At 44.8% G+C, this 8,930-nt stretch overlaps 1 long non-coding RNA gene across 1 annotated transcript; it reads right to left on the bottom strand.

Moving 5' to 3' along the window:
• Positions 1-1,927: 1,927 nt before the first annotated feature.
• LOC134808196 (uncharacterized) lies at positions 1,928-6,009 on the bottom strand. The gene is made up of 3 exons (XR_010150704.1): positions 5,187-6,009; positions 3,899-3,952; positions 1,928-3,157 (listed from the first exon to the last, which is right to left on the bottom strand). It is a non-coding gene; the product is annotated as an uncharacterized LOC134808196 (long non-coding RNA).
• Between the last annotated feature and the right edge of the window lie 2,921 nt (positions 6,010-8,930).

Here is an 8,930-nt window from a genome sequence, read left to right as displayed (position 1 = left end):
GGGAGTTTGACAAGATAATAAGTTCCACATAACAAAGCCCACTGTGTGTGCCACGGGAGAGCGTAGGAGAAGGCACAACAGCAGCAAACGGTGGTTATTAAATGTTATGTTTACATAAAACTCCATTGGTTAGAAAATTCCATTCTCAGGTGTGATTTCATTTGATCTCATGGCAGCTGATTATTGTCTCAAGATGTGGAAACTGAGGAAATGTGACCCATCTGGCTAGAAAGGAGCTGAGCTGGGGTATTTCCCTAAGATTCCTGTTTCCTATGCCTGGATCCTTCCCTCTCGAAGACTGATTAATAACTATGATCAGCTTGCTTCTCTGCTCGAAGATTCAGGGGTTCTGGCCTGGGTAGTTTGCCAGCCCATTTCTCAGAACAATGTGGGAGGCAACAAGGGCCTAGAAAGTGGTTTCGAGGAAATGTGGCCAAGAAAGAGGGCCTTGGGGATGGAAGAACTTGGCAAGGAGATCTGAGCTGGCCTGCTGGATCCAGAGCAGTGTCAGGCAGGCAGCCAGGTGGAGCCTGGATGCGAGCTGCTGCCCGGGCGACTGAGGATGGAGGCAGCACGAGTCTCCAGCATCCTTCTGCCAGCAGTGAAATGTGCTCTGAACCTTTCCCTGAGCTTTGTGCCTCCCTCTCTAGGCAGCCCCTAGGGATTAACCCCTGCCCCAAAGCCCTTCAGCATCGCCACAGCTAATCTCTGTGATGCCATCTGCACATGTCAACATGTGACTGTAATGGTGGCCGAGCTTGTGTCCCATCTCCAGGCCCCTTTCCAGTCTACCCAGTAGACACATTCTGCAAACACTAGCTGACTGATCCCACCCCTTTGTCCTGCTTTCCTGTGCAAGCTGGTTGTCGTTCCATGGTGTGACTGCACAGTGGGTGGGAAAGGGGGCAGCTCAAATAATGGACAACTGCAGTCAGTGAGGAAAGGAAGGGCACGTTAATTCACAGAGCACCACAAATGTTATTTTGTTCACAGACCTTGCAGACCCCACCCCATGCTGCACTGGGAGGCTGGTTCCTCGGGAAGTCTGGTGGCCCCTGTGCAGATGTCTTAGGCGCCCCTGGCCATGTTCCCTTGGCTCAGTGTTCAGCTGCCCTGTGGCAGGTGGCTCCTGCTCCGTGGGACTCATGCTTACCCCAGGCAGCATCTTTCCCACACCTAGAGCCTTTCAGCTTCAGGCCTTGAGGCTTCTCTGGTGCCATGGGAGGCTTTTCCACCCACTGCAGGGGCAGCCCTTAACCACCGGGGGATGGTCGGTGGATGCCTGGTCTCCTGGCCTTCAGGGCACAGTTCTGGGATGCCTTGGCGGGCTGAGCTTCCACACCCTACAGTTTGCTACTCACATCTCCTCCTCTCTAAGAACATCTTGTGCAGTGCCTTGGCAGGAGGGACAACAAGGGGACATGGACCACCCCCAGGGGCCTGGCTCCTTCCCATTGCTCATTTCCTCCTTCGTGGTTCTCATGACAGGGCAGCCTTCATGAGGTGCCTGCGTTTTACTGCTCTTCTGTTGCCGACTTGAAATTCGTAATGCTCTTTGAACAGGGAGTCGCATTTTCATTTTGTACTGGGTCACACAGACAACGTAGCTGGTCCTGCCTGGTAGTTTGCTGCTTGGGGAGAGGCCTCTGTAAGTGATGAGAGCAAAATGAGACCTGTCCTCTGGCCAAGCTGAGCTCATTGTTTCTTCCCTCCTCTGAGCACAACAGAAACCCAGGCACAGTGGGAGCTTTTATCAGGGTCCCTGTGACAATGGCGCATGGAAGTTGGGGGCTGGGGGGAGACAGGCCTTAGGGGCCAGGGGGAGACAGGCCTTAGGGGCCAGCTGGTCCATCCCCCAACCAGAGTGGGTTTTCCCACCCAGCACCCTGGCACAGGCTCACCCAGCCTCTTTGTGAATTCTTCTAGTGACAAGAAAGGGCCTTTTTTTATTTTATTTTATTTTTTTATCGTGGACTCGAATTGTCATTGCCCCTCACTCTGGTGAAGTGTTATAAGGTTCTCCAAACCCTTCCATGAGGATTATCTCACTGGATTCTCACCACCCTCTCCTTGTGCAGCAGACATTTTCTAAAGAGTGGAAATTAAGGAAATTCCGGTAATTTTCAGATTAGCAGCCCTTGCACCTCCCACTCAGCCTTTTCCCTTCCTTCAACCAGCGATGGAAATCTCACCTAGGAAGCCTTTCAGCCTGTCAAAAAAGAAGAAATGCCTCCTAATTCCTTGTACTAAATTATTCCCTCCCCCCTCCACCCTGGGCTGTAGGTAATGTAATGTCTTTTTTCAGATGTCCTTCACTTTGAATAACAGTCAGAAAATGGCATGAGGTAGGCAGCCTTTTCATAGGCTTGTTAAATGTATTAGACCCCGGTGGAAAGATGGGAGAATAAAGGAGGATCACAGAGCCTCCCTCTCCTAGTGATGACGGTAGAGCACACACCTTTTAAAGTGCCAGTCAAGGAAAGAAACAGAGGCTTCTAAAAGGCTGTGGTTTTTACGCCACCCCCACCGGGAGGAAATACGCCCACCAAGAACATCCTGAGCACTTCACCAATACCCGTCAGTTAGGAAAGCGACTGCCAGAGGGGATGGGCAGGGACGGTACCCAGAGTGGAGGTCCCCACCAGCTTTAGCTTATGTCTTCCAGTGGGCTGCAGGGTTGAGGGGAAAAGCTGGAGGCCATGCCAGGAGCAACCCAGGCAGAGGAAGCCTCACCATGAGGCCCCCCTGGGGTGCACTGGCAGACAGACACACACACTGAGCCTTGAGATGTCTGGGGCTGAGGCTGTGGCAGGAGCCCCTGGAAGGAGACACATGTGTCCACTCCCACAGGCCCAGTGCTCCTCCTGCTAATGCAGCTTACAGCAAACCCTCAGATCTTTACTTTCACTTGCTTCTTGTCTGTGGTTTGCAGATTCCTAGTACCTATGCTCTGCCCACCCATGCCTGCCCCTCCTCTCCTCCCACTCTCCCCTAACAGTAAATACCTTTCAAATGAGAAACCCTCTGAGCACTCCTGCTTGCTGGCACCCTCTGTGCTAGAATCTCCTGCTGCAGTCAGACAGGTACCTGGGCGGGGGGTAAAGGGGAGCTGGAGCTGGGCTGGTGAGGTAACCCTGCTGTCCTTCCTCTCCAAGGCCTAATAAAGAGGAAGACAGAGTCTGAGGCAATGCTTCCTGTGACACCAGGTTTCTGCATCCCTCAGACATCGCTCCAATGACAATTTCAATTATTATTCCTGATCTGACATGGCACAGATTCTGAAGGCTGGCTTTCAGTAATCAGCTGTTCCATTTCTCTGCCTCCAAGAAGAAATGCTTTATTAATTCCACATTCATTAACTCATTCATTCCCTTGCTTTTTCTAGCCATCCTTTGGGAAAACAAGGACGGGTCTTCTTTATAATAAGCCAGCCCAGAACCACTCTGAATATTGTAATGCCTGAGCAGCCATCTCCATATCCATGAGTTGCTGTTTATGCCAAGCTTCCCACCAGATGATGGTTTGAAGTGTTTCCAAATCTTCTCTAAGAGAACAGTTCCATAACCTCATCATGGCCCTGAAGCCTCTCTCTCCTGGAATTCCCAATTTCTGGTGTTACTCTGAAGTTCCGTGAATGGTGGGCTGGACAGCTTGTTGGATATTTGTCTGGGGAATCAAAGGCTCTTAGGGCCAGATGGGGCTTTGAAACATCACCTGCTTCTCATCTCCTCACCCCCACCCCCAGCAGGGCAGAGTTTCGAACACACACCTGCTAATCCAGCTTTGCCTCGTTTCTTTGTGCTCTACCATGATAACCTCAATAGCCATAAGCAATATCTTATTCTAATCTGCCCACTTCCTTCTGATACCCACTAAGAACTGAGCACCCAGAACTTACCACTGGAAGGTAAAGTGTCAATTCTCAAGATATAAACTTCTGAGACTTCTGCAACTAGAAAGGAGAAAGGTTTTCAAAATTACTTTCAATTTCCTGAAGCATTAGGACACTTTCAATGTAGTTTTATATTTAGAATCATATGAATTATACAGAGAACCGTGGGCTGGTGGACAGCTTCCAAATACTAGAAATTATATTTCCCTCCATTTTGATAATTAGTTCAAGGTCTTCACCACAAGTGACATCATGTCTCAGAAGCAAAAATAGGTCCCTATTAAGCCTATGTAATGTCTTGTCTAGCAGATCTGATTTCCTCTTTATGCCCCAGTCTCCTCACCTTCCTAATTGGCGCTCCAACCTCAAAGCTTTTTCTCACTGCTGTCTGGAGCCTTAGATATATTAAATATAGTCTGACTGTGTGGGGTTAGGGACTTGGCTATGCTGATTGCATGTGTCTAACTTAAAAACCAAAAGACCTAGGGCATGATAACAGCTCATTGCAGCCTCAATTCTCTCAGGCTCAAGTGATCCTCCTACTTCAGCTTCTCGAGTAGCTGGGACCACAGGTACACACCACCATGCCTGGCTAATTTTTTTTTTTTTTTAAGTAGACACGGGGTTTCACCATGTTGGCCAGGCTGATCTCCTGTCAGCCTGGTGTCAAACTCTTGGGCTCAAGTGATCCTCCTGCCTTGGCCTCCCAAAGTGCTGGGGTTATAGGCATGAGCCACTGCATTGGGTATGCATGGAACACATCACTTGGAGTTTAGGCACATCTCAATATGAGAATAACTTACATCCTCTGTTAAACCCAGTTGGGGTGAGATAAAAACAGCCTCCTTACTGCACATTCAGTACAATGTGCCAGTGTCTTATGTGCTTCCTGTATATAATCTCACTTAATACTGAAAAGAAGTCTTGGCCCGGCATGGTGGCTCACGCCTGTAATCCTAGCACTTTGTGAGGCCAAGGTGGGCGGATCATGAGGTCAGGAGTTCAAGACCAGCCTGGCCAACATGGTGAAACCCCGTCTCTAATAAAAATACAAAAATTAGCCAGGTGTGGTGGTGCACACCTGAAGTCCCAGCTACTCGGGAGGCTGAGGCAGGAGAATCACTGAACTGGGACCCGGGAGGCAGAGGTTGCAATGAGCCGAGATCACGCGGCTGCACTCTGGGCTGCAGAGCAAGACTCCGTCTCAGAAAAAAAAAAAAAAAAAAAAAAAAGTTTTTGAGCATTTCCCATTTAACACATAAGGAGAGTGAGGTTGAGAGGATAAGAAACTTACCAAAGGGCCAAGGTCGAATTGAAGTCCCCGGTTCTGCTGCTCCTGGGCTCCTACTTGGACAAGCCCTTAACACTTGATGGCGCCATGACAGAGGGATATTTGGGCACTAGTGGCCATCGTGGCCTAGAATTTATTACCTACTCTAGTTCCACACTAGAATTCAGAAAGAAAGAAACTATTATGAGATTGAAATCTGTATCCCCTTTGGTCTAACATAAAAATGTTCTTTTTATCTTCTACTATATAGGGCAAAATTTTAAAAATGCACTTCACTTCCACATCCAAAAAAAAAAAAATTAATTAATTTCAGGGCTTTTTTCATGGTTAATTGTATCTCTGCAGCAGCTGAGAGGAACATTAATAAAAATTATCTTTTGGGGTTTTGGGATTATTAAAATTGAGGATAAGGATGTTATGGAAGCTTTAGCTTCTAGATCCATCGCCCTTTTAACAAATATACTTGTTCCTTTAGATTTCACTCTTATTTACGAAATACATAAATCTGAACCAAAGCAATATGCTGTTTTGGGGAAAATATATGAATGCAAATAAAAGAAAGCTGGTTCTAGTCCCCACAATTCTACTAAGTAGTCATTTGATGCTACCAGCAATGCACCAAAATTGTATCAGAGTGAAATCTGCCATCCCAAAACAAGGTGACTACTTGCTCTGAAATTCTAAGAGCCAATGAGTCATGCATCAATCGGTGCCAAAAATAATATAATGTCCAAACAAAACCTCCATTCTTTTAGCTAGGTGTCCATTTGATTAATGTGACTTATACGAATGAGGGATGGATCAACAAATCTAATCCTCTTAAGGTATTTGGGAACTCGAAATATTTCTAACTAATGGAAATTATGGGCAAGCCTGCCAAAGGGCAAAACCTCTTTTAGACCCATCTAGTGTTCTTTATTCAAATAGCTTAGGAATTTTTTTTTTTTTTTTAACTGTGGTAGCTGATCTTCAAAGACAGCTCCCAATGAAGCATGCCTCTCAGTATTTGATAGTATTCTATCCATTTATAGACCTTCCCACATTGAATCTGGACTGGCTCTGTGACATGTTAACTAAAGGAATATAGCACCAAAAGTGACTCTGTGCCAGTCTTGGACCTATGCCATTAAGAAGTCTTGGTGCCTTCTACTTCTGTGAGCCCTGAGCTGCCATTGCTGCCACTGTCCCACACTAAATATATCAGAATTCAATACAGCCAACGCAGGCCCAAATGCACCATTTCTAATGCCATCCTTTGTCCTTACTGAAACAAGCATAAATCAGAGAAACACAAAAAGCCTGATTGTGGGCTAAGATGCCTTGATTGAAAGAAGCTTCTGTGTCATCAATATTTTGAATTGTCCCTTTGTCACCCTGGAGGGGCATCCCTACTGGCTGAGGTATGCCTTTCCTCAGTAAAATGGGCAGTTATCTGAAATGGGAGGTGGGATCTTTTACAGGTGAGTTCCCAGGGAAGACACTCTGGGTCAGAGTTCTCATGGAAGTTGATTTCTTCCTTGGAAGTCTTTGTGTATGAAGGATATATGTACCTGTTTGTGGACAGCAGGCTCTGGTCTTCCTTTTGTCTTCCAGCACTCCTGGCTTCCTCTTCCTAGCACTCCAAGCTCTTCTGATCTCTCCACTTCTAGGTACCTATTTGCTTTTCCCTCAACTGTCCATCAGCTGGTCCTGATAGTGTGCACTGGTAAGAAACTGAAGGTAAGACCCCTTTCAGGGAGATTTTCCCATCAAAAATGCAACAAGGAAATAAAGATGCAACCACTGATATTTTAAGGGAAGTATCCCAGTGCCAGGTTTTTTCAATGACACCACACAGACAGCTGCTACAATCAAAGAATGGCTGAGTGTTCTCTTGCCTCGGTAAGTCAACAGTGAGAACTTTACCATCTCCATCTCTAGTGCTCCCACACCCAAAAGGCAAAAAGTATTCCAAAGTGGGGCACTAAAATCTTTCCAGGGGAGAACTCAGAAATGAGCTCTGTGATATGCTCCCTGCTCACTAGTAGAAAACATTGTTCCAGTTTCTTCCTTTGTACCTACTAGAGAGTGCTTTTCTGATCATGAAAGGGGCCCATCTCATTTCCAGCGGTTAGCCAACCCTCCTCCCACGTTCCATATGTCTGTCTGTTTCTATGTGATCTGAACTGTTGAGACTTGGTTTATGTTTCTCAAGCCTCTAAGAGTTAAGAACAAGGTTACCCAGATCCTGAGAGGTAAAAATTTATTGATTTCTATCATATCAGCATGTTATGATATGGTCACGCCTGCTCATACAGCTGACTTCTTAGAGCCAAAAGAGAATTTTTTTTTCCTTTTAAAAATACATTTGTTCAGCAGGAAAAAACATTTTAAAAACAAGCATTTTCATATTAAGTGGAAATTAAAAACAATGGCTTTCCCCCCGCCAACTCATGAGGAATAGGGCTGGTCAGCAATAGATCTCTGAGTGCTTCCAATTTGTTTTCAGGCCTCTGTCCCCAGTCTGTTCCTTGTCTTCCACAGAAAGTAGTTCCAGGGGAAAAAGAAATTAGAATCTCACCAAAACAGCAGCCTAAATACAGATAGAAAAATAAGAGGTAGACACGACTGTAACGATTTAACTCATTTGGTAGACTGTGCAAGATATTTTAATATTTAAATTTTTCAGTGGGATCAAATAAATTCTACAAATACCTAAACAATTGATGTTTTAAATGCTAACATCTTAGAGATGCCTATACCACAGTTTACTTAGCTTTGAGAAATGAAAAGTATAAAGACGACTTTAGAAATATGCAAGCTTCCCATGTATTTCAGTAAACGTTTTCTTTCTGTCACATTCTTCTAAATCAAAAGTTCGCTGTGTAGGACTGACATTAATGCTTTTCCTACCCTTTAAAGCCCTGGCCAGGGTCAGTGATAGGAATTTCCTGAGTTCAGCAAGTAGATTAACTATGAGAAGTTTATTCAACACTAATAGTTAAGAAAAAAAGGATGGGGCAGTGGTGTGCTGGATACAGCCCCTACTGATTCCCAAGACCCAGTGGTCACATTTTAGAATTTTGCCTGCAGTTGTTAAGCATTGGTTATTAAAATTGAATCATATAAATTTACAATTAATGTTAAAGCTAAAAGTGGTTTCGGCTTAATGAGTCTAATATGTACCATGGTAAGAAACAGTTTTAACAGTAGATCACATATCAGATTGAATGATAATAAATTTATTGGGAAATGAGTTAGATTTGGACAGTCTGCCATTTTTCAAATCACAGTTGAAAGACAATCAATCATAGGTTGACTGTAGGAGTTGAGCAAAAAGCAATTAAGTATCCTTTTAAAAAAGCATTTTAGTTCTTTCCTGAGCAACTAAGTGTACTGTGAGAATCAACTGGCTATATGGGATTTACAATAAAGTATTTGTATCTTATTATTTGTTAATTGTGTTATATGTTCTTGCTATCAGCAAAATTTATAACAAACATGTATAGTTGAATACATAATTTTTTCCCAGAAGAGTGGACTGCTAAACATTTACCAGCACACCACTGGATTGGGAGAATGGGGAGAAAGGGGGAAATAATTTTAAACCAAAGAAGGAAGTCTGATGTTTTTTCATTTGGTTTTTCAGTTTGCCTTCAGCATCCAACTGCCACAGTGTGCTTTAAGTACATGCCTGCAGATATTAATGCCCAAATAGCTCTGGTAAAACACACATGTCCCATCCCCACTGCTAAGAATTAAAAGCAC

This window comes from Pan troglodytes, chromosome 1 (assembly GCF_028858775.2).
Source record: "Pan troglodytes isolate AG18354 chromosome 1, NHGRI_mPanTro3-v2.0_pri, whole genome shotgun sequence".
NCBI lineage: Eukaryota > Metazoa > Chordata > Mammalia > Primates > Hominidae > Pan > Pan troglodytes.
Note: the sequence above shows the minus strand (reverse complement) of the source record. Positions and strands in the feature narration are given on the sequence as shown.